Source organism: Lagenorhynchus albirostris, chromosome 16 (assembly GCF_949774975.1).
Source record: "Lagenorhynchus albirostris chromosome 16, mLagAlb1.1, whole genome shotgun sequence".
Taxonomy (NCBI): Eukaryota; Metazoa; Chordata; class Mammalia; order Artiodactyla; family Delphinidae; genus Lagenorhynchus; species Lagenorhynchus albirostris.
Genome location: NC_083110.1, coordinates 6,801,047 through 6,825,560, shown reverse-complemented (window position 1 = coordinate 6,825,560; position 24,514 = coordinate 6,801,047). Strand labels below are relative to the sequence as shown.

General features: G+C 43.0%; 1 long non-coding RNA gene across 3 annotated transcripts; it reads right to left on the bottom strand.

Annotated features, from left to right (window-relative positions):
• Positions 1 to 12,119: 12,119 nt before the first annotated feature.
• LOC132507055 (uncharacterized) lies at positions 12,120 to 23,978 on the bottom strand. 3 transcript variants are annotated; one of them, XR_009536031.1, is made up of 3 exons: positions 23,596 to 23,978; positions 19,734 to 19,936; positions 12,120 to 12,602 (listed from the first exon to the last, which is right to left on the bottom strand). It is a non-coding gene; the product is annotated as an uncharacterized LOC132507055 (long non-coding RNA). The 3 variants fall into 3 exon arrangements; XR_009536033.1 differs by lacking the exon at positions 12,120 to 12,602 and adding an exon at positions 13,440 to 13,597; XR_009536032.1 differs by lacking the exon at positions 12,120 to 12,602 and adding an exon at positions 17,224 to 17,665.
• Positions 23,979 to 24,514: the final 536 nt, after the last annotated feature.

Below are 24,514 nucleotides of genomic sequence, written 5' to 3'. Positions count from 1 at the left end.
ATTACGCAATAAATGGGCGATTATATGGACAATGCGGTGTGGTAAGTGCTTCTTTAGGGAAGCAAAGGATACCAGAGAGCTAAGGAGGATGCTAGCCCAGTCTGGGGGTACCAGGGGGTCCGTCTCAACCCCCAAAGAGCACTTCCTTCAGTCACATTATTTTCAAATGTGAGGAGCAGAGAAGGGAAGGTACGGCAGAATATTCTAGAAAAAGAACTTGTCCCATACTTCAGGAACCGTAATAGTCAGCAGGCTGGGACTACTGGCATTTGATGAATGCCTTGGATTCAGAGATTTCGAATTGTGTTTAACAAAAGCAATAATCTTAACATAAGTGACCTTTCACTCTGGATAAACCACTCTACTATCATCAGCACCACCCCCAGCCTCTGTCCTGAAGAATCAAATTCCTCTTCAGGACCCTCTTTACTTCTGTGGATTTCTGCAACTGTGGCCAACCAACCCCCCAATTACTCAAGTTCTCCTGAACCTTCCCCTCCAAAGCAAGTGGGGTTCTCAGCTGGAGGCTAGCTTCAAGCTCATCCCTCCAGGCAGCCCTGGAAACCCCAATTACACCATGAAGTCAATCCCCCTTAAGAACCCCAAGCTTTTGTGCCTCAGTATACACAGCCTGGTGAGGGTGGGGCATGGCCTCACAGGAGCCATGATTCCTGTTTGCTAGAGGCCCATTCCCAGGAGAAAGGGACTGGGAGTTGTCATCAGCCAACACTCATAGAAGCTGGGGCACAGAGGCCCCTGTCGGTAAAAGGGATCGGGGTGGGGGGCGGGGGGGCGGTCCTTACATCTACAGGGATGAACACTGCTCACCGATGAGTTGAGTCCTCACTGCTGTGTCAAGAAAGGCCATTTCCCAGAATGCAAGGGAGCTCAACCGAGGGAGATGTGGATGCCACAAAACGTGTTTGTTGCTGTTATGTCTGCACATCACCCAAAGCCTCTGCCTCCCTCCCTGCCCTTCACACCTGGCTTGTTCTGTGCCGCCCTTTGTATCCTGCACTTCAGCCAGACTGCACGTCTTTCTGTTCCTTGAGCACACACCGAGCCCATTCTCTATTCGTTTGCTTTTCTTTTTCCATCTGGAATATTCCTGCGCTTTGACATGATGGTGCCATTTTCTAAGGTGAGGATGGAGCGAAATGGTCTGAAGGGGGAGGGCAGCGCAAGGGAGGATGTGGAAATCAAGAGTTCTTTCTGAGGAACCTATCAGGTTTCTAAGTAGAGCTGTAAAGATAGACTCTTGGATATGTGATTCTGGAGTCGTGGTTCTTAAAACCAGCCTGGGGCTTCCCTGGTGGTGCAGTGGTTGAGAGTCCGCCTGCTGATGCAGGGGACATGGGTTCGTGCCCCGGTCCGGGAAGATCCCACATGCCGCGGAGCGGCTGGGCCTGTGAGCCATGGCCGCTGAGCCTGCGCGTCCGGAGTCTGTGCTCCGCAACAGGAGAGGCCACAACAGTGAGAGGCCCGTGTACCACAAAAAAAAAAACACCCCAAAAACCTAGCCTGTATCAGATTACCCTGCAGGGCTCGTTAAAGCAGACTGCTGGACCCCGCCCCCAGAGTTTCTGATTCAATAGATCTGGGGTAAGACCTGAAAATCTGCACTTTTTATTTATTTATTTATTTTTATTTGTTTGGCTGTGTCGGGTCTTAGGTGCGGCACAGGGGATCTTCAGGTATGCATGGACTTCCCTCTAGTTGTGAGCCCATGTAGTGCATGGGCTCAGTAGTTGCGGCACACAGGCTTAGTTGCTCCATGGCATGTGGGATTTTAGTTCCCTGACCAGGGATCGAACCCACGTCCCCTGCATTGGAAGGTGGATTCTTTTTTTTTTTTTTTTTTTTGCGGTACGTGGGCCTCTAACTGTTGTGGCCCCTCCTGTTGCGGAGCACAGGCTCCGGACGCATAGGCTCAGCGGCCATGGCTCATGGGCCCAGCCACTCCGCGGCATGTGGGATCTTCCCGGACCGGGGCACGAACCCGAACCCGTGTCCCCTGCATCGGCAGGCGGACTCTCCACCACTGCGCCACCAGGGAAGCCCGGAAGGTGGATTCTTAATCACTGGACCACCAGGGAAGTCCCCAGATCTGCATTTTTCACAAGTTCCCAGGTGACATTGATGCCCCTGGTTGGGGAGCACACTTTGAGAAGAACTGGTGTAGAGTTCTAGGCCAGGGTTGGACCTAGAATTGGGAAGCTTTGGCATAGAGATGACATTTAAGCCATGGGATGATGCAAGATCATCTGAGATGGAGCAAAGTCCCAAGACTGATGTTATGGATTGAATTGTATCCCCCCCTGCAAAAAAAAATTTCATATGCTGAAGTCCTAACCCCTAGTACCTCAGAATGTGATCTTATTTGGAAATAGGATGGTTGCAGATTTAATTAGTTAAGATGAGGTCACATTTGAGTAGGGTGGGCCCTTAATCCAGTATGATTGGTGCCCTATCAAAAGGAGAAATTTGGACACAGAGACACGCACACAGGGAGAATGTCACGTGAAGGCGAAGGCAGAGATCTACAAGGCATGGAACACCAGAGATTGCCAGTAAACCTCCAGAAGCCAGGAGAAGGGCCTGGAACAGATCCTCACTCACAGCCCTCGGAAGGAAGCAACCCTGCCAACACCTTTTGTGGCAGGGGAAGTATAATTGATTTACAGTGTTATGTTAATTTCTGCTGTACAGCAAAGTGACTCAGTTATACATATACTTTTTTTTATATTCTTTTCCATTATGGTTTATCACAGGATATTGAATATAGTTCCCTGTGCTATACAGCAGGACCTTGTTGTTTATCCATCCTATATATAAGAGTTTGCATCTACTAACCCCAGACTCCTAATCCTTCCCTCTCCCACCCTCCTCCCCCTTTGCCTGCCCACACCTTGATCTTGGACTTGTTGCCTCCAGCACCGTGAGACAGTACATTTCTGTGGTTTAAGCCACCCAGTCGATGGTGATTTGGTACAGCATCCCTAGCACACTAACACAACGGGGATCCACCAAAATTATGCAGAGATCTGGTGGGGGAGGAGAAGCCAGCAAAGAAGTGGCCGGTGGAAATCCCAGGAGAACGTAATATCCCAGAAGCCAAGGAAAGACCGTGTTTAAGCAGGAGCATGGTCTTGGTGACAAATGCTGTTGAGAAGTCAAGTCAAAAGAGGACAGGGAGGGCTTCCCTGGTGGCGCAGTGGTTGAGAGTCCGCCTGCTGATGCAGGGGACACGGGATCATGCCCCGGTCCAGGAAGATCCCACATGCCTCGGAGCGGCTGGGCCCGTGAGCCATGGCCGCTGAGCCTGTGCGTCCGGAGCCTGTGCTCCGCAACGGGAGAGGCCACAAGAGTGAGAGGCCCGCGTACCGCAAAAAAACAAACAAACAAAAAAAGGGGACAGGGAAACGACTCTGATAGGGCTGCAATTTTATAAGGCAGTGTGTTGTCTCTGACGACCTTGAGAGAACAGTCTTAGCGGAAGGGGAGGGGCCGGAGCCAACTGCAGTAGCTTGAAGAGGGGAAGAGAGAAAAGGATGTGGACACGTTTCCTGGGCAGGGCAGCAAAGCCATGGGGCCATAGCTGGAGGAAAGTGTAGGTTTTTTGGTATAAAGATAGGACCCTGGAAATAATAGACTGATAGACATAAGGAGAAACTTATGATGCTGGAGGGAAGGGATGATTGAGGGAGGAAAGTCCTTGAGAAAACTAGAGGCTTCTCAGAAGGGGTAGGGTCTTCATTCAGGGTGACAAGGAGAAAGGCTGAGAGGGACGGGGAGAGAGGCTGATGTGAAATTCAGTTTCGTTTCTTGTGCTCTCAGTAATTGCACAGAATTTCAGCAAAGGAGATGTTCAAAACAAAAAAAACCCTTATGACTAAATGATTAAATGTGGAGTCCACACTGGAAAAAATGTGTGTGTTGGTGGGAGAGAGGGGAGGTGGAAGCACAGCAGGGGAAATATGTGAATTGTGTAGGTTGGAGTTGTGAAATAGCCATTCAAAGGAAGAGATATAAATAGCAACATTTGCCAAACTAGCCTGGACTGTAGAACTGGAATTTTGAGACGTGGCACAGAAGCCAGGACTCCCCGGGCTGGGCTTCTCGATGACTCAGGGAGCTGTCCCGCTGCGGGGTCTTTGACTGGCTCAGTGGATGGGAAAGGTCAAGGGCTATGATACATTCGGAACATAGTATCTGTGGTAGTTCAAAATCTGTCATTAATTTGAAGGAGATAAATAGATACCCTTGACCTCTTATCTTCCCACCTACCCAGGGTTGAGGCCCTGCCTCTGGAGGAAGGGGTTCTGGGAGTTCTGTAGCAGCATGATGTCACCTCCTAGTAGCTATTGACCTTTGGCCAATTACATCACCACCATCACCATCATCATCATCATCTATTGGACGCTTGCTATTGTGCCAGGCACTGAGCTGAGTGCTTCAAATATATGATCTTATTTAATCCTTATGTAGATCTATGAAGTATAGACAATTAGCATTCACATTTTACTCTCGAAAGGAATCTGAGTCTCAGGGTGATTAAGTTGTAGGAACTGTGATAGAGGTAAAGGTGGAAGCTAGTCTGTCGCCAGAGGCTGCATTTGCTTCTTAACCTCTCCGAGCCTCAGTTTCCTCATCATAAAACGGTTCTAAAAACACCTCCCACACAGGAGTGTTCCATGGATTACATGACATCATGCATAAGGTAAACAGTCAAACAATTTAGCTATTATTAGTAGATTTGGGCTATTATCACAACACTGTTTACATTCTTACATTTTAATAAAGGACTATAGAGAAAGAATGTGGGTTTGTATGAGTGCTTATGTGTGTGTGTCAGAGAGACAAAGAGAACAATAATCATCACAAAGTCATGAATTTGAGCTGGAGAATTTTGAGTGTTGATAGAAGAGAGTTTGTGTGGGCTGCTTTCCCTTAGTGCCTTAAACCCTATGATATACAAGTTCCTCAAGATGGTTTTAATTTTCGGGGCTGGGGCTAGGGTGAGGTGAATGAGGCACTAGGCTCCAGTGTAGCTTTTAAAGGGACACAAACAATTCAGTCATCAAGATACATTTTACGTGTGTGTGTATGTATATATACACATACATATATATTTTTAACACCTCTGAATGCTCTAGTTCTATAAAAGCATGTGTTTGTCCTACAACATTCTAAGATGGATTTTGGTATTTTAGCTTTTTACTGATAGGTGAAATGGATGATTTCTCCTTTTTTGCCTTACTTTGCAACTTATTTGGAAATAGTATCTAAGTTCTATGGCTCTCCATTTCTGCCCAAAGAGTAGTTAGAAATTCTGTGCAGTTTTGTTTTTGAGATATACTTAACATATAGCATTATATTAGTTTCAGGTGTACCATACAATGATTTAATATTTGTATGTATTGTAAAATGATCACCTCATTAAGTCGAGTCAACATCCATCACCACACATAGTTACAATTTTTTTTCTTGCGATAAGAAGACCTTTTAGCAACTTTCAAATTTACAATACAGTACTATTATTATTTTTTTAACTTTTTTAAAAAATTTATTTATTTTGGCTGCATTGGGTTTTCATTGCTGGGCATGGGCTTTCCCTGGTTGCGGTGAGCTGGGGCTGCTCTTTGTTGTGGTGCGCGGGCTTCTCATTGCGGCGGCTTCTCTTGTTGCGGAGCATGGACTCTAGGCACATGGGCTTCAGTAGTTGTGGCATGCAGACTCAGTAGTTGTGATGCATGGGCTTAGTTGCTCCGTGGCATGTGGGATCTTCCCGGACCAGGGCTCGAACCTGTGTTCCCTACATTGGCAGGCAGATTCTTAACCACTGCGCCACCAGGGAAGTCCCTAGTATTATTAACTATAGTCACTATGCCATACATTACATCCCCAGGACTTATTTATTTTATAACTGGTGGTTTGCACTTTTTGACTCCCTTCACCCATTTCGCCCACCCCCATGCTCCACCTCTGTTTTTTGGGTTTTGGTTTTAGGTTTTTTTGTTTTTACGGTTTTTTTTTTTTTAAGATTCCTCATATAAGTGAGATCGTATGGTATTTGTCTTTCTCTGTCTGACTTTTTTCACTCAACATAATACCCTTAAGGTCCATCCATGTTGCTGCAATTGGCAGAATTTCCTTCTATTTTTATAGCTAACATTCCATTGTATATGTATACTACATTTTCTTTATCCGTTCATCCATCAATGAACACTTAGATTGCTTCCATGTCTTGGCTGTTGAAAATAATGCTGTAATGAACATAGGGATGCATAGATCTTTTCAATTTAGTACTTTTGTTTCCTTCAGATAAATGCCCGGAAGTGAAATTGCTGGATCATATGTTAGTTCTATTTTTAATTTTTTGAGGAACCTCCAAATTGTTTTCCATAGTGGCTGCATCAATTTACATTCCCACCAACAGTGCATAAGCGTTCCCTTTTCTCCACATCCTTGCCAAAACCTGTTATTTCTTGCCTTTTTGATAATAGCCATCTTAACAGGTATGTGATATCTCATTGTGTTTTTTTTTTTATTGAAGTATAGTTGATTTACAATGTTGTGTTAGTTTCTGCTGTACAGCAAAGTGATTCTGTTATACATATATACACATATTCTTTTTCATATTCTTTTCCATTATGGTTTATTACAGGGTATTGACTGTAGTCCCCTGTGCTATACAGTAGGACCTTGTTGTTTATCTATTTTATATATAGTAGTTTTTAATCTGCTAATCTCAAACTCCTAATTTATCCCTCCCCCATCCCTTTTCCCCTTTGGTAACCACAACTTTGTTTTCTGTGTCTGTGAGTCTGTTTCTGTTTCTTCTTTGGAAAAATTTCTATTCTACCCATTTTTAATTGGACTGTTTGGTTTTCTGCTCTTAAGTTGTGTGAGTTCTTTGTATATTTTGGATATTAATCCTTTATCAGATATCTGACTTGCACGTATTTTCTCGCATTCAGTAGGTTGCCTTTTCATTTTGTTGATGGTTTCCTTTGCTGTGCAGAAGTTTGATGTAGTCCCCCTTGTTTATTTTTGCTTTTGTTGCTTTTGCTTTTCGTGTCAAAACCAAAAAAATCTTTGCCAAGACCGCAGTCAAGGAGCTTACCACCTCTGTTTTCTTCCAGGAGTTTTATGGTTTTAGGGCTTATGTTCAGTCTTTAATTCATTTTGAGTTGATTTTGGGGTATGGTTAATTTTATTCTTTTGCATGTGGCTGTCCAGTTTTCCCATCACAATTTATTGAAGAGACTGTGCTTTCCCCATTGTATATTTTTGGCCATATTTTGTGGGTTTTTTCCTGAGCTCTCTATTCTGTTTCACTGACCTATGTGTCCAATTTTATGCCAACATCATACTGTTTTGATTACTGTAGCTTTGTAATATAGTTTGAAACCAGGATATGTGATGCCTCCAGCTTTGTTCTTCTTTCTGAAGATTGCTTTGGCTAGTCATGGTCTTTTGTGGTTCTATACACATTTTAGGATTGTTTGTTCTATTTCTGTGAAAAATGTCATTGGAATTTTGATAAGGATTACATTGAAGCTGTAGATTACTTGAGTAGTATGGACATTTTAATAATATTAATTCTTCCAATTCATGAGCATGGAATATCTTTCCATTTATTCGTGTCATCATCAATTTCTTTCATCAGTGTCTTATAGTTTTCAGTGTACAGGTTTTTCACCTTCTTGATTACATTTAGTCCTAGATATTTTATCCTTTTGATGCAATTGTAAATGAGATTGTTTTCTTAATTTTTCTTTCTGATAGTTGTTGTTAGTGTATAGAAATACAGCTGAGTTTTGTATATTGATTTTGTATCCTGCAAGGTCACTGAGTTTGCTTGTTAGTTCCAACAGTTTTTTGGTGGAGCCTTTAGGAATTTTTAATATATAATATGTCATCTACAAAAAGAGACATTTTTACTTCTTCCTTTCTGATTTGGATGCCTTTTATTTCTTTTTCTTGCTTAATTTTTCTGGCTAGGATTTCCAATACTATGTTGAATAAAAGGGGCAAGAGTGGGCATCCTTGCCTTGTTTCTGGTCTTACAGGAAAAGCTTTCAGATAGATAATACTTTATTGCAGTATTTAAAAAAAAATCCGATTGGCAAACTGTGGCCTGTGGGCAGCCACCTGTTTTTTTTTTTTTTTTTTTTTTTTTTTTTTGCGGTACATGGGCCTCTCACTGTTGTGGCCTCTCCCGTTGCAGAGCACAGGCTCTGGACGCGCAGGCTCAGAGGCCATGGCTCACGGGCCCAGCCGCTCCGCGGCATGTGGGATCCTCCCGGACCGGGGCACGAACCCGTGTCCCCTGCATCGGCAGGCGGACTCTCAACCACTGCGCCACCAGGGAAGCCCAGCCACCTGTTTTTGTAAATAAAGTCTTACTTCTAGTTTAAAACAGAACTCTTATTAACACTCTCATACCAGCAAGCATATAAAAGAGTTCTAGAATATTTCCAGACCTTCACTGACACACTGATAAAGGTTCATGTTCCTAGCTTTGTGTGTTTTTTCTTTGAATGCTTTATAACAGATCATCATTATCCAGCTCTGGATATAACGTCAGAAAATATAACATTACCAAAAATTTACAGAAAAAGCTCTCTATAAAATGCTAGCTGATAAAGTCAGTCTTGGATTATTCCCCAAAACTACATAATGACACTACATAATAAAGTTCTTTTATACACAAAGTGTTTCACAATATACTATTCAACCTTAGAAAGCATGAAGGGAGTATGGGGAAGGCCCATTCAACCGTGGAGTAGCTATAACACGTGTTATCCACATGATTTGTGTCTCTCCTAATACGCGCATTCCCAAACAAAGGATATTTATAGGAATTGTGTGTGCCTCAGAAAATGGCACCCTGCCATATTCAGCAAACGTTTTTTCAGTTTTGAACCCTAGTACTTAAGAGAAAAATGAAAATTAATTCACGATAAGGCTAATTGGACTCTAGACCTCATTAAAAAGTTCTTTCTCCCTTCAGTCATTCTTTAGGGCCCAGAAATGTTAACAAGCAACACTACAGCTGCCTTTTTTGTCTCTAAGAGAAAGACAGAAAATGAAAGAAAGAGCTTTGCATCTGATTTATGAAGGATGAGCAGCTCTCCTCCGAGAGAGAGAATTGTCTCCACATAACAGTGGCTACACCTGCTTATCAACAGTCTGAGCTGCGGCAGATTGCTCACCTGTGCATCAGTCCCATCATCCCCCCAAAATGGGCTTTTGTACCGAGTAAAGAAATCAATGCAAGCAAAGCACTTAGAATATACGTAGCGGATAGTAAGTGCTCAATAAATGACAGCTATTATTAGCAATTAGCGATTGGTTACCCAAGTCTAGGGGAAATTGGAAGGCAATGGGAACAAGATTAACAAGCATGGAAGAACAGATAACTAGAGAGGATGCTAACTACATCTATCTTTCTCTCATTCCAGCTGAGGAAAAATGTTGGGGTTTCCCTGGGTACCATCCTTGGGCCACTGCTTGTTGCATTTCACATGCTCTCCGGAGAGTGATGACTCCCAAACCTTGAGTTCCAGCCCTCCTTTCAGGGACCTCTTCCTACTTAAACGTCCAAGCTTCTAACCATGACTCCAGTGCCTCCTGATGAGGCCCCAGCTCATTGCTCTGACTTATTTCTCTGACTGCACTTGATTTTCTAGCAATGCTAAAGGGCTGACTGTTTTCCTGTCCACAGAATGTTGCTTTTCTGTTCCATATCTGGGCTCATGCGGTTCCCTGTGCTTGTAATGCCTTTCTCCCCTTTATCTGGCTCAGATCCGATGACATGTCCTCCAGGAAGAAGGATCTTTCTCTCTCTCAAATTGGATTAGATCTCCTTTCCCTGTGAGACTCTTTGTCTTTTATATAGCAAATCATTGCACCTGCTACAGAATATTATAATTATGTGCTTCCGTTGCTAGACTGGGAGTTCCTTGAAGTTAGTAAATGCTGTGTCTCATTCATCTTTGTATCCTGAGTGCTTAATATACTGCCTGGCACTTCATAAGTAAATGCTGAGTGAATTAATATTTATTGAACCCCCGTCCCAGTACCCCCTGGGATGGAGTGCCATTTGAAGAAACGATTAGTGTAATGAACGGTTCCCTGAGGTGAGGGGAGGGATTTCAAACACTGAACAAACAATACAAAAGAGCAGATATTTCATTTCAGAGCTGCAGAAGGTGAAATAGAAAACAGGAACTCAGGGACGGGGGGATGAGAGGGATCAGAAATGGCCTGGGGGTGGCTCAGATCAGAAAGAGAGCTGCCCAGAGGGACTGGTCACAGAGATTTGACAGCACAGATTTGCATAGCACAGTGCTATGGGTTTATAAGCCACCAAACCAGAGGAAAAGTGAAAGGGCTATTCGCTCATTGAACTAGTGTTTATTGAGCATCTGTTAAGGAGGCAGGCAGTGGGGATACAGCAGTGAACCAAACAGGCTTTGTCTCTGTTGTCATTGAGCTTACCAGGCGGTGGGGAGACAGAAAATCCCCAAGCAAAGAAATATGTAATTACATATAGTGATAAGAACTGTGAAGGCACAGAACAGGATGCTCTGTGAGAAAACGGCAGGTGGGGCGGGGAAGGTCTCTCTAAGGACGTGGTTTTTAAGCTGAAGACAAAGACAGGAGGAGCAGTCCAGGAGACGGGCCTGGGGACTGAGCAAGGAACCAAAAGAGGCCGGTGCAGCCGCGGAGAGCTGGGCAAGGGAAAGCGAGGCCTGTCAGCATCCAGCATCTGCCGGGGAGGCGGGCAGAGGCAGAGCAAGTGGAGTCAGGTCAGTCAGGTTAAGGAGTTTAGATTTTGTTCTATGTACAGTGGTCAAGGAACTGTTTTAAGAAAGAGTGTGATGGAGTGGTGGGACGCGATTTACGTGCACAGGGGAACACCCAGGATGCTGGGAGGAAACAAGAGAGGAAAGGAGTTTCAGAGTTGGAGGTGGTCGTGACTAGTGTTGAGCTATCGAGCTCTTCTTTTTAGGAAATGTCATTTATCTCATTTTAAAAATATCTTTGGCCATGCCTCACAGCATGTGGGGTCTTAGTTCCCCAACCAGGGATGGAACCCACGCCCCCTGCAGTGGAAGAATGGAGTCTGAACCCCTGGACTGCCAGGGAAGTCCCTCAGTTATCTCATTTTATAGCTGAAGAAACTGAGGTTCTGAGCTGGAAGGAGGACCCAAGTCTGTTCCATCCCGGAGTTGGAACTTCAACCCCTGTTGCCTCTTCTGTGACCCTTGGGCTCAGTTACATGAAATTTCCAGAATGGCAAAGACTAAAAAGAATGATAGGGCTTCCCTGGTGGCACAGTGGTTGAGAGTCCGCCTGCCAATGCAGGGGACACAGGTTCGAGGCCTGGTCTGGGAAGATCCCACATGCTGCGGAGCAACTGGGCCCGTGAGCCACACCACTGAGCCTGTGCGTCTGGAGCCTGTGCTCCACAACAAGAGAGGCCACAACAGTGAGAGGCCCGCGCACCGCGATGAAGAGTGGCCCCCGCTCGCCGCAACTAGAGAAAGCCCTCGCACAGAAACAAAGACCCAACACAGCTAAAAATAAATTAAAAAAAAAAAAAAGGAATGATAATATCCATTTTTGCAGGGCAACAGGGGGAAGGTGAATTTTCAACCCCTGTAGGTGGGAATGTAAATCTGTGCAGTCTTTCTAGAAGAAAACCCAGTGCCTTAAAGATGTGTGCCTTAGAGTCACCAATTCCATTTTCAGAATCTTAAAACGATAAACCAAATACTGAGCAGAGATGTCTGAGCAAGTCTTATTTATCAGTGTTTGTAATAACATAATAGGGCGTTGATAAAATAGACTTCAGTACTATGCAGTTAATAACATGCAGTATTACTGCATGGACTCTACAGTATATTGCCTGGTGATAAAACTGGGTTACCAAAAGATGTAGAATGTGATTTCATTTTCACAAAATATATATTTATATAGAGAGAAAACATTCTGGAAGGATCTACATCCAAATATTTAGAGTAGCTATTGTCAGGGAGGAAAAAATTCCCTTCTAACCCTTAGGTTCTGTGGCTGGTTGAACAATAAAAATGACATAAGGCAGATTAATGGGAGAAAACCAAATTTAATTGTGTACGTACCATACAGGAGCCCTACAAAGACAGTGAGACCTGGGGCAAGTTGGGCGGTTGAGGCGCTTATGCCATCCAGAGCTAAGGAACTACAATGGGATGGGGCTTCAAAGGGGAGGAGGGCCGTTCACAGGACAATAGGAAGAGCAGAGGTCTGGCCATTAGATGTTCGCCCTGCCGTATAGTAGGTCTTTCAGATATAAAGTTACCTCTGGTACAAGCTCTCTTTCTGGGCCAGGCCCTGATCTAAATTATTTTAGGTAGTCAAGAGGGGGGTAAGAGTTTTCCTCGAGTCTGCTGTGTCTTGATTGCCTTCTGCTCAAAATAATCCATGTGCCAAAGTGGCACATTTTGGGCAGGCTTGTTCGGAACGCCTTCACTGTCTCTGGAAGATGGCGAAATCTGGAGATTCTTATCGTTGTTGCTGTTGTTTTTTATCCACGGTATCTAGTTTTTCTAACTAAAAAATTTTCAGTTTTTGTTGAAGAAGGACACACGTACAGAAAAGGGCACACATCCTATGCTCAGAAGGGATGAGTGAGCGCAAACTGACCACACCCGTGTCAACAACACACAGATCAAGAGAGAATGTTCCCAGCCCCCAGAAGCCCCTCTGTATTGAGTCTGGCTTCCTCCACTTCACATTATGTTTCGTGCAGTTCTTCCATGTGGTTGCAACTGAATTGCAGTGCATTAATTGCTTAAAATCTTATCATGTTAATACTTGTCTTTTCTAAATATGACACCCTAGAATGATAATCATCAGCTTTTTTGTCTCTGTATAGAGTGCTTTGCATGGACACTAGCTCTAAGCATTATTGTTTTTCTCACTGGTGCCTTAATAGACAAGGGAACTGGGAGCAGAGGGTCATTTCCCTCCCTCCGGTTCACGCACAAAGCAAGAAGTAGCACAGCCAGGACAGGCTCGTACCTAAATACATGCCCTTTTTGCCCCACCTCATGGGATTAAGAGCAAAGGTAGCAGTGGAGTAAATGAAAGGAATAGCTTTCTCACCATCAGGCTCATTTAGACATTGAGACAATTACGTGGGAAAGTTGTTTAAACTCCTTTTCTGAAAGTCATTCAGAATAGAATACACAGACCGTTCCAGTTCAGAAGCTGAAGGGCCCATCAGTATTCAACCAATTTCAACATTCATCATCTCTGGAGAGAATTTCTTTTGCTAATAATCTGTGAGAGCAACACTTCTCATTTCACATTATTAATCACAGTGCCCTCATCATTACGTTGTGTATGTAATCTCTGTATACTTGCCATGTGGATTTTGTCCACTTTGCTCTCCAGCTTTATGAACAACATTGATTACAGCCTCTTAGCGATCATATACAGGCGGTTCACTTCTCATGTACGGTGAAATATCTGGTGTCAGCAGGACCGGGGTAGAACTCAGGCGTTCCGGCTCACAGGTCTTAGGACCACACGTCAGTGCCTGAAGTGAGAAAATCCATTTCTACTTGGAAACATAAACAATGATGGTCCTGATTGTTAAGAAACCTGTGAACGTGTTTTTTTTTTTTTCTATAACGTAGAACTTCATGACTTAGCTTTATGTATCTTACCATCACATTTCACTCTAAAATCCACAATGATCCTTCTTTAAAATCTTGTGATTCTAGGTGTCCGTAGTGTGAAACGAATTTCACAATCCAGTATGCTTTGTAGACTTTTTAAAAAGAAATTAGGTGAATTCGTAGAGAAAACAAAGACCTATCACCTCAGATATTTACTTCAGTGCTGACACAAGTAGCCTTGTCTTACTGGTTAGGGTTGTCAGCCCTTAAAAGCTGAAGTGAGGTAAGCAAGCACCTTAGCCTGAATTCCCCTTCTCCTTCTTCCCCATTCCCACTCCCCCTAGATATTCTCTTTTTTGTGTTCATTGTAGAAAAAGCACAGACCAGTAATTCATGTCTGCTGTCCTTCTGCCTCAGGATCTAGCAGTAGATGGCCCGAGTGTGGGAGAACGAGTGTGGGAGAACGTAGGAGGCGCCACTCCTCCCACTTTCCCGGGTTACCTTTCAGGAATCCAAAAACTGTATGGTCTGTTTTTCCTGACAAAAGAACAGTATCTGCAGGTCAAAGGACAACTGATAAGTCTATTTATTTCCCCAGAGAATTTGGCCAGACACTTCTCCTTTCTTAACTCTCCTGGTCAGCCTCGCACAGCCTTGACCGGTCCTACTTGGCAGGACGTCTATGGCTCCTCTGTGAGGGCCTCTGTGAATCTCTAGCTTCACAGTTACCATTTTATAAACATGAAGGGGGAATCTTTTTTTTTTTTTTTGCTTTTATTTTTGATAATTAAAAAGAATTTTTTTATTGGAGTCTAGTTGATTTACAATGTTGCATTAGTTTCAGGTGTACAGCAAAGTGAATCAGTTATACATATATCCACTTTTCTTTCTTTTTTTTTTCTTTTAAGATTCTTTTCCCATATAGGCCATTACAGAGTATTGAGTCGAGTTCCCTGTGCTATACAGCAGGTTATCATTTGGTTATCATTTATCCGCACCCCCCTTACCCCCTAGTAACCATAAGTTTGTTTTCTACATCTGTGGCTCTACTTCTGTTTTGTAAATACGTTCACTTGTACCCCTCCTTTTTTTAGATTCCACGTATAAGCGACATCATATGATATTTGCCTTTCTGTGTCTGACTTACTTCACTCAGTATGACAATCTATAGGTCCATCCATGTTGCTGCAGATGGCATTATTTTGTTCTTTTTTATTGCTTAGCAATATTCTGGGGGAATCTTTATTTATTTATTATAATTTATTTATTTTATTTATTTATTTTTGGCTGCGTTGGGTCTTTGTTGCTGCATGCGGGCTTTCTCTAGTTGCGGTGAGTGGAGGCTACTCTTCGTTGCGGTGCGCGGGCTTCTCATTGCGGTGGCTTCTCTTGTTGCGGAGCACGGGCTCTAGGTGTGTGGGCTCCAGTAGTTGTGGCACGTGGGCTCAGTAGTTGTGGCTCGCGGGCTCTAGAGCGCAGGCTCAGTAGTTGTGGCACACGGGCTTAGTTGCTCCGCGGCATGTGGGACCTTCCCGGACCAGGGCTTGAACCCGTGTCCCCTGCATTGGCAGGTGGATTCTTAACCACTGTGCCACGAGGGAAGCCCCCCCTTTTTGTTTTTTTTAATTAATGGAATCTTTAAATAAACAGACGAATGAGGTCTCAGAGCTATCGCCCTTCTAATGACCTTTAGACATAAGGGAAATACCTTGGCCTCAGAAGCAAGGAAAGGGGCCCTCAGAGCCCTGTCCCTCCCCCGTCCCAGTGCAGGACCCTGTGTGTGTGGGCAGCTGGAGGGGGAGAGTTGTCCAGGTGCACAGTTTGAGTGCTGAGGAAATAGCCTCCCGGGCTTTCAGTGGGAGTTCTCCCATTTAGAACACGCCACATGGCATGACTCTTGTCTCTCCTATAGAAAAGGGCTGAGCCTCGGGGCTCTTGTCTACTGGCCTGGGTTGTAATAGAGACTGGCAACTCTCAGAGGTCCTCATGTGTCCTCCTGTGTCCTAAAACTCAGAGAAATTTGGTTAGGGAAAGGTTGAGGGGAAGGGACTGCAGGGGGGCAGTGGCAGTGGCCTACAGGTGGCCTCCTCGATGAGGTCTGTGGTGGGACCAAGGCTGTGGGCTGGGCAGCTGGTCAGGATGGAAGTGAGTTGATGAAGGGGAGGGGCTCAGAGCAGTGCTACTGCTTGAAGGAGGGGCAGGGTCTCTAGGAGGAACCTCCTTCCTGACCTCTCACCGAAGTCCAAAGGCGTTAAGAAATCTTGTTTAAGAAGTGGCACATATATACGATGGGATACTACTCAGCCATGAAAAAGAACAAAATAATGCCATTTGCAGCAACGTGGATGGACCTAGAGATGATCATACTAAGTGAAGTAAGTCAGACAAAGACAAATGCCATATGATATCCCTTATATGTGGAATCTAAAATAGAACATAAATGGACTTATCTATGAACAGAAACAGACTCACAGACATAGAAAAGAGACTTGTGGTTGCCAGAAGGGAGTGGGTTGGAGGAGGGATGAACTAGGATTTGGGGATTAGCAGATGTAAGCTATTATATATAGGAGTGATAAACAATAAGGTCCTACTGTACAGCACAGGGAACTATATTCAATATCTTATGATAAACCATAATGGAAAAGAATATTTTCAAAAATAATGTATATGTGTGTGTGTGTGTATATATATATATATGTATATATATATATAAATCACTTTTCTGTACAGAAGAAATTGACACAACATTGTAAATCAACTACACTTCAGAGAAAAAAAATAAGCAAATACATTCATCTGAAAAAAAAAATTGAAAAGAAAGCAATCTTTAAAAATTGCTGCTCTTGGCCAACAGTTCTGTATACTTGCAGTTAGTTTGTTAGGCTTTTTTTTTTAACTTTTTATTTTATATTGGAGTATATTTGATTAACAATGTTGTGATAGTTTCAGGTGTACAGCAAACTGATTCAGTTATACATATACATGAATCTATTCTTTTACAAATTCTTTTCCCATTTAGGTTGTTACATAATACTGAGCAGAGTTCCCTGTGCTATACAGTAGGTTCTTGTTGATTATCCATTTAAAATATAGCAGTGTGTACATGTCGATCCCAAACTCCCTGATGCGGTACATATATGCAGTGGAGTATTACTCAGCCATTAAAAAGAATGAAATAATGCCAGTGGCAGCAACATGGATGGATCTAGAGATTGTCATACTGAGTGAAGTAAGACAGAGAAAGAGAAATAGTGTATGATATTGCTTATATGTGGAATCTAAAAAAAAATGATACAAATGAACTTATTGACAAAACAGAAACAGATTCACAAACTTAGAGAACGAACTTATGGTTACCAGGGGGTAAGGATGTTGGGAAGGGATAGTTGTTAGGCTTTTTGAATGATAAGCACTGCATTCTGGATAATGATTACCTCTGGGGAGGAGCCATAAGAGAAAGGTATCGATGATGTTTCATATCCATAATATTGTTGTTATTATTTTTAATAAATGTTTTATTTTGGAATAATTTTGGATCTATAGAAAAATTGCAAAGAGAGTACAGAGAGTTCCCATATACCCTACACCAGGCTTCCCCTAATGTTTACATCTTCATAACCATTATAACATGTATCAAAACTAAGAAATTAACATTGGTACAACTAAGTATTAGACTTTATTCAGATTTTACCAGTTTTTCCACTTTTTTTTTTTTTTTTTGCGGTACGCGGGCTTCTCACCGTTGTGGCCTCTCCCGTTGCGGAGCACAGGCTCCGGACGCGCAGGCTCAGCGGCCATGGCTCACAGGCCCAGCTGCTCCACAGCATGTGGGATCTTCCCGGACTGGGGCACGAACCCGTGTCCCCTGCATCAGCAGACAGACTCTCAACCACTGCGCCACCAGGGAAGCCCTAAGCATCCATTTTAATAGCCACTTCTAGGTGCCACCATGATGTTATAATATGAATTTGTTTAGCTGTAATCTGTGTCCAGAATATAACATAATTAGCATCAATTTCTAGGTACAGTAATAACACTGAAAGTTTGGAGTAAATACATATAATACATAATAGTAACAACAAACATTTATTGTACACCTTTATAGTCTGTGTATACTTATATGTATTATGTATCTCACACACACCACACACACACACACACACACATACACACACACACACACACACACACAGAGCAGCCTAGTAAGTAGTTAAGAGCATGGAACTGGAAGTTAAACTAACTAGTGCTACCATTTAAAAGCAGTGTGACAAACTTATGGTTACCAGAGGGGAAAGGGTAGGGGGAGGGATAAATTAGGAGTTTGGGATTAGAATATACAAACTACTGTATATAAAATAGATAAACAACAAGTTCCTACTGTATAGCCCAGGGAACTATATGCAATATTTTGTAATAAACCATAATGGAAAAGTATCTGAAAAAGAATATATGTGTGTGTGTGTGTGTGTGTATATGTATATATATATATATATATATATATATATATATTACTTAATCTCTTTGCTGTATACCTGAAATGAACACAACATTGTAAATCAACTATACTTCAATAAATTTTTAAAAATAAAGTAAATATTAAAGCAAATAATTGACAGGAATAAAGCAACTACTTGAGAACAAAAAATAAATAAATCAGTGTGACATTGGGCAAGTCTCAGATTTCTTATCCGTAAAATGGGAACAAAAATACTTATTGGGCAGAATTGTCGTGAGAATTAAATACAATAATGTTTGTAAGGTGCTAACCTAGGGCCTGGCTTAAATGCTGAATAAAAGGTAACAATTTATTGTTTTATATATATATATGCACATGAATTTGTTAATAAAAATATTAGTCCATAAATCCATAACAGGCATGAGATTAAAAAGATGAGAGTATTTTTAAATCAAAATTTTAAAAAAGAGGGCTTCCCTGGTGGCGCAGTGGTTGAGGGTCCGCCTGCCGATGCAGGGGACACGGCTTCGTGCCCCGGTCCGGGAGGATCCCACATGCCGCGGAGCGGCTGGGCCCGTGAGCCATGGCCGCTGAGCCTGCGCGTCTGGAGCCTGTGCTCCGCAACGGGAGAGGCCACAACAGTGAGAGGCCCGTGTACCGCCAAAAAAAAAAAAAAAAAAAAAAAGAAAAGAATAATAGCAGAAAGAAAGGGAAAGGGGCAGATGTCTGCACAAAAGAAGGGCCAAAAAAAATCTACACTGCAAGTTTGGTGAAAGTTTGCAACCAGATGGTGAGTGGCAGCTGCCAGGCTCAGGGCTCACATTCTGGCGTTTAGTTTGGTTCTAGGTCCTCCAAGGACTGCAGAATTCTCAGAACAAGAGTAATGAGGATCCTCACGGGGACAAACAGACCCTCACCCTCTGCAGGAGAATCAGGGCGCTATGACTCACCGCAGCCCTCACAAAATCACTAATTGGAAATCCTTGCTGCAGCTACACTGCAAAGGAATCAGACTCGATGTGCCAACTTCCCCATGTGATCCAAGCATGGCCATCTGCCAGAGAGCCAGAGGGAGAGAGGGCCACTCGCCTTGCCGGCAACGCAGAGATTGCCTAGTCCCATCGCCAAATGAAAAAGCAGCAGAGGGCTCATAAGAAGTCCTTTCCAATGACGATCTGGCTTTGAAAAGAGCAGCTGTAGTGCCAGAGTGTTTGGTGCATTGCCTCTTTTGGCCGAGTATCCATTCTTCCATGGGGAAGTGGTGTTGGGAGGTTCTTGTGGTGCACGAAGCTATTCCTCTGCCATCTGCTCCTAGTGACATCAGAGAGTGCAGCAGGATTTGCCTTTGCCACTTAATGGGGTTTCCATTTGTTTGACTCAACTGGGCATGTTCTTATAATGCCAGGAGAGTGATTCTATCCTAAGTCAGCTGAACAGAAGCCAGAAGTGAACTAACTGCAAACGAGAGACCCGGCTCGCTTAACAGCATGGAAGAAACCAGTTTCACTGCAGCAACACAGAGTAGGTGGTTGCTGATGAGCCTGCAGTGAAGATGCCTACACAGTGACGACCAAAGGGAAGAGTTCCTTGCTCACCTGAAAAAGACAATCACCGTACAGGTAGGTTAAAGTGTTTCTGAGACCTCCCGGTGCCCGCCAAGCAAGTGCGCAGATTTGGTGGGCAGGCTGGGTACAGGCTGAGAGCTTTAGAACCACCGAGGAAGATGATTAATAGCTGAATTCCTGGCAGCCTTGGTGCTTTCTGGAGCTGGTTCCTACAGACTGCTTGTCCGGAGATACTGCGCAGAAAGGAAGGAGAATGCGGTGAGCCAGTGACCCTTATTCGAGAGAGTCCAGCTCTGATTCTTGGATGTCAGTAAACTGAGGTTGACTGTCTTGGGCATGGCGTAGGTACAAGGACTCACGCAGTAAGTGGGTGCAGGTGGACTTCTGTGAGATGTTATTAGACGAGGTACATCAAACCCAACATATCCAAAGTGCATTTTCTTTCTTTCTCTCTCTCTTTCTCACTCTCACCCCTGCTGCTAGATCTCTAACCCTTCAGCCTCTACCATATTCCTGATCTGGGCTAAGGATAGCTCAAGTCCCTCTATCTCAGAGGCTAGAGACTGGTCTAGGCGGAGGAGGGAGACAGCACAGAACTAAGGACTGGAGTGGGGAATTATGAAGGGATAAATAACAAATTCTGTGGCTGGAGTTGGAGGGGAAGGGAAAGACCGCGGGTGAGATTGGAGGGAAAGCTAGCAAGAGTCAGAATGCTTGCCAGATGGAGAGGCGGCTGAGGACAGTGTGGGAAGTCAGGGGTTTAGGGTTTGGGAGGGAAGAGTAAGCCCAAGTAGGGTCAAGGTTGGGAGGGGTACTGAGCACTTGTTCTGAGACAGGAGACCTGGAGAACTTGTGGGTGGGTCAGCTGGGCTGGCGATGTGGATGAAAATGAAAAGACGGAAGTGGATGAAAAGACACCTCCGTGCACTGAGAAGCCAAGTGGCCTGGGCTGTCCTCCACTCCACAAGCTTTCTCACTGCCCACCTCCTGCTGGTTTCCACATCCTGCTAAACAGCCCCCTCCATTCCACGTCCTCTCAGCTCGGCCCTCATTGTCTCTTGGCTTTTGCCAGACTCTCTCCACCAGTGTCCCTGCCTCTAGTCTTTCCCCTCCAACCCATTCTTCACACAACTGCCAAGCAGTATCTTTCCAAAATGCAAGCTTGATCATGTCCCCAAGCTTAAAGGACTCCAGTCTTCCCATTGCCTACAGAATAAAGCCCCAAATTCTTGTGTGGCATGCAGGGGGCCTCAAGATTTCCCCCACCTCATCACTGAAGCTTCATCTCTTGTAACTTACCCACAAGTACGCAGTCACCTTCAAGTGTCCAGTCACCTGGATAAGTTGCTATTCCTTGAATACAACCTTGTAATTTGCCTTCCAACTTCCCGTAGTTATTCCCTCAGCCTAGAGGAACTTTTCCTTCTCTCCTGCCTACCAACCCTCTTTTCATCTTTCAGGATGAAACCACCTCCTCTGAGAAGACTTCCGTATATTCCTCCCTCCAGATTAGTGTTAATTGTTCTGTCTCGTCTGTGTGTGTGTGTGTGTGTGTGTGTGTGTGTGTGTATTAAACTATGTAAAACAGAACATTTACCATTTTAACCATTTTAAGTGTACATTTCTGTGGCATTAAGTACATTCACACCATTATGCAAACTTCATCACCATCCATTGCCAGAACTTTTTCATCATCCCCAAGTAATACTCTGTCCCCATTAAACACTCACTCCCCATTATTTCCTCCCCCTAGGCCCTGACAACCATCATTCTACTTTCTGTCTCTATGAATTTAATTATTCTAAGTGCCTCATATATGTGGAATCATATATTCTCCTTTATGACTGGCTTGTTTCACTTAGCATAATATCCTCAAGGTTCATCCATGTTGTAGCAAATAACAGAACTCCCTTCCTTTTTAAAGCTGAATTCTATTCCATTGTATGCATAGACCACGTTTTGTTTATCCATTCATCCATGTATGGATACTTGGGTTGCTTCTACCTTTTGATTGTTGTGAATGATGCTGCTATGAACATCAGAGTTACAAGTATCTGTTCAAGTCCCTGCTTTCAGTTCTTTAGGGTATATACCCAGGAGCGGAATTGCTGGATCATATGGTAATTCTAACTCCCCTTCTTTTCCCTCCCTTGAAAGTAATTGTGCATGGTAAGTGTGCATCTTCAGTATCATAATATAAATACCCTTGAAGTAATGCTTAATAATTAAAGCACAGCAAAGACCCTGGAAGGAATATTTTAACTCTTCCTTGCAGTAAAAGTATGTTTTTCACATAGAGAAGTTATCAACCAGTTGAAACGTGACAATGCTGTTATCACTTGAACTCTAAAATTAGACTCTGGCCAAATGCTTTTAAGAAAATCCTTTCAAGAAATCCAGTTAGTAAGTTTTGTAGTTATTACTCTGTCATGACCTGCTTAGGAATTTGGAATCAGGAAACCTGAGTTCCAGCCCCACCTTGCCGGTTACTAACAGTTAAGTTACCTAATTTCTCTAGGCTCTAATTTTACCATCAGTAAAATAACAAATGCCCCTGTACATTCATGAGAGAAGAGCAATCCAAATGAAAGCATTCTGGTAACCTCAAAAAAAAAGGAAAAAGGATCATCTGAATTATCACAGTGACTGGCATCCCGTGCAACACTGGGGCCTATTTAGCCAACCTGAATGACAGTACATTGAACTCATGTCCTTCCTCAAAGGAAGCTAAATGGAATTCTTTAAAGGATAAAGTGCAGCCATACTTTTTTTTTGAGGTTTGAATAGAACTTTTAATTTTTATTTTATATTGGGGTATAGTTGATTTACAATTTGCATTAATTTCAGGTGTACAGCAAAGTGTTTCAGTTATCCATATACATATATCCATTCTTTTTCAGATTCTTTTTCCATATAGGTTATTACAGAATACTGAGTAAAGTTCCCTGTGCTATACAGTAGGTCCTTGTTGATTATCTATTTTATATATAGTAGTGTATATCTGTTAATCCCAAACTCCTAATTTATCCCTCCCCCCTCCCACATTTCCCCTTCGGTAACTGTAAGTTTGTTTTCTAAGTTTGTGAGTCTGTTTCTGTTTTGTGAATAAGTTCATTTGTATCCTTTTTTTAGATTCCACATATAATGATATCATATGATATTTGTCTCTCTCTGTCTGACTTACTTCATTAGTATGATAATCTCTAGGTCTATCCATGTTGCTGCAAATGGCATTATTTCATTCTTTTTCATAGCTGAGTAATATTCCATTGTATATATGTACCACATCTTCCTTATCCATTCATCTGTTGATGGACATTTAGGTTGTTTCCATGTCTTGGCTATTGTAAATTGTGCTACAACGAACACTGGGGTGCATTATCTTTTCGAATTATGGTTTTCTCCGGGTATATGCCCAGGAGTGGGATTGAAAGTGCAGCCATACTTCATCATTCCCATTTGGATAAGAAAAATCTTTGAGTAAGAAGTGGAATTCCAGGGACATTTGAAGAGTGATAGGAAAACTGCTGGAGGGATTTTAATACTGGGAAGTTAAGGAGACAGCTTTCCATAAATAAGAAATAGGCACAGAGAAAGATAGCCCTGAGCCAAGAGTACTAAAAAGTACTCTCGGTAAAAATAGATGGTAATAGTCCTATACACTATGCATGTATTTCATCCAGGCAGTCTTTACGTTTTTATGAAAACTTGTAGATAGAAGAAAAAACTCGAACCTGCTTCACGTGGTTATTTCTGGCCTATAGTACATATTACATGTGGTAAAGACTGCTGAGAGTCACTGTTAAGATGTTGGTGCCAAACCATGAAACTTTTCCTGAGTCATAGATCGGCATAGCTTTCTTACCTTAGAAGAAATGACCAGTGAACTTACTTTTAGATCTTACAGCCTACATTCTTCTCTTCTGTGTTTTCAGAATGTCTGTGTTATTGATTCTTTAGAAGGGAAGGCAGGATAAGGCAAGACTACTGATCTTTTTTTCACACAGACTGGTAAATTACCATTGAATGGGATATCTTCTTCCTCTTGCATTTCTCCCTCTTCACTCCCTGAAATTGAAGAAGTGGCCAGTAAATAGAATACAGGTTTGGAACAATTACGGAATTCAAGTGATATAATCAATCACTTGTGTATACAAGACAGAAGGCACAGTGCTACATATGTAATAGCAGTGAAATCAAAGAAAAAATGAGACAGCAGTTATTCCTCTGAAGATTGAGGTCCATTTTCAGGACTATCAGTTGACAGGTGTATATTTCTCTATTTTATGGAGAAGAGAAAGAACGTTAGTATGGAATAAAGATGACATTTCTAATTAGAGGGGAAAAGATGAGTGTAATGCATGGTGATCAAACAAGAGACTATTTGGAGGAAAATCTTTCTCCCTGTTCTCTTTCCCTTTAAATGGTGTCTTTCACACTAATTCTCAGGCATCTGGTTAGGGAGCCCAGAAACAGAGGTGGCACTTGGGATGATGGCATTTTCCACCAAATGCTCCTGCTTGTAAACTGGTCTTCCAGTGGCCAAGATTTATCTTATTTTCAAAGACATCTATTATAGGTCTGACTTGAATTTATCCTATTTCAGGAAACTCCCACATACCTGCAAGTGCATTCGCCCTGGGGATGAATGTTCTAAAACCAGGTGTCTTTATTAAGAATCAGCCACAGGGTCCAGTGGTCCCTGGTGGTCCAGTGGTTAAGACTCTGCGCTCCCAGTGCAGGGGGCCCGGGTTCGATCCCTGGTCAGGGAACTAGATCCCGCATGCCGCAACTAAAAGAGCCCGCATCCT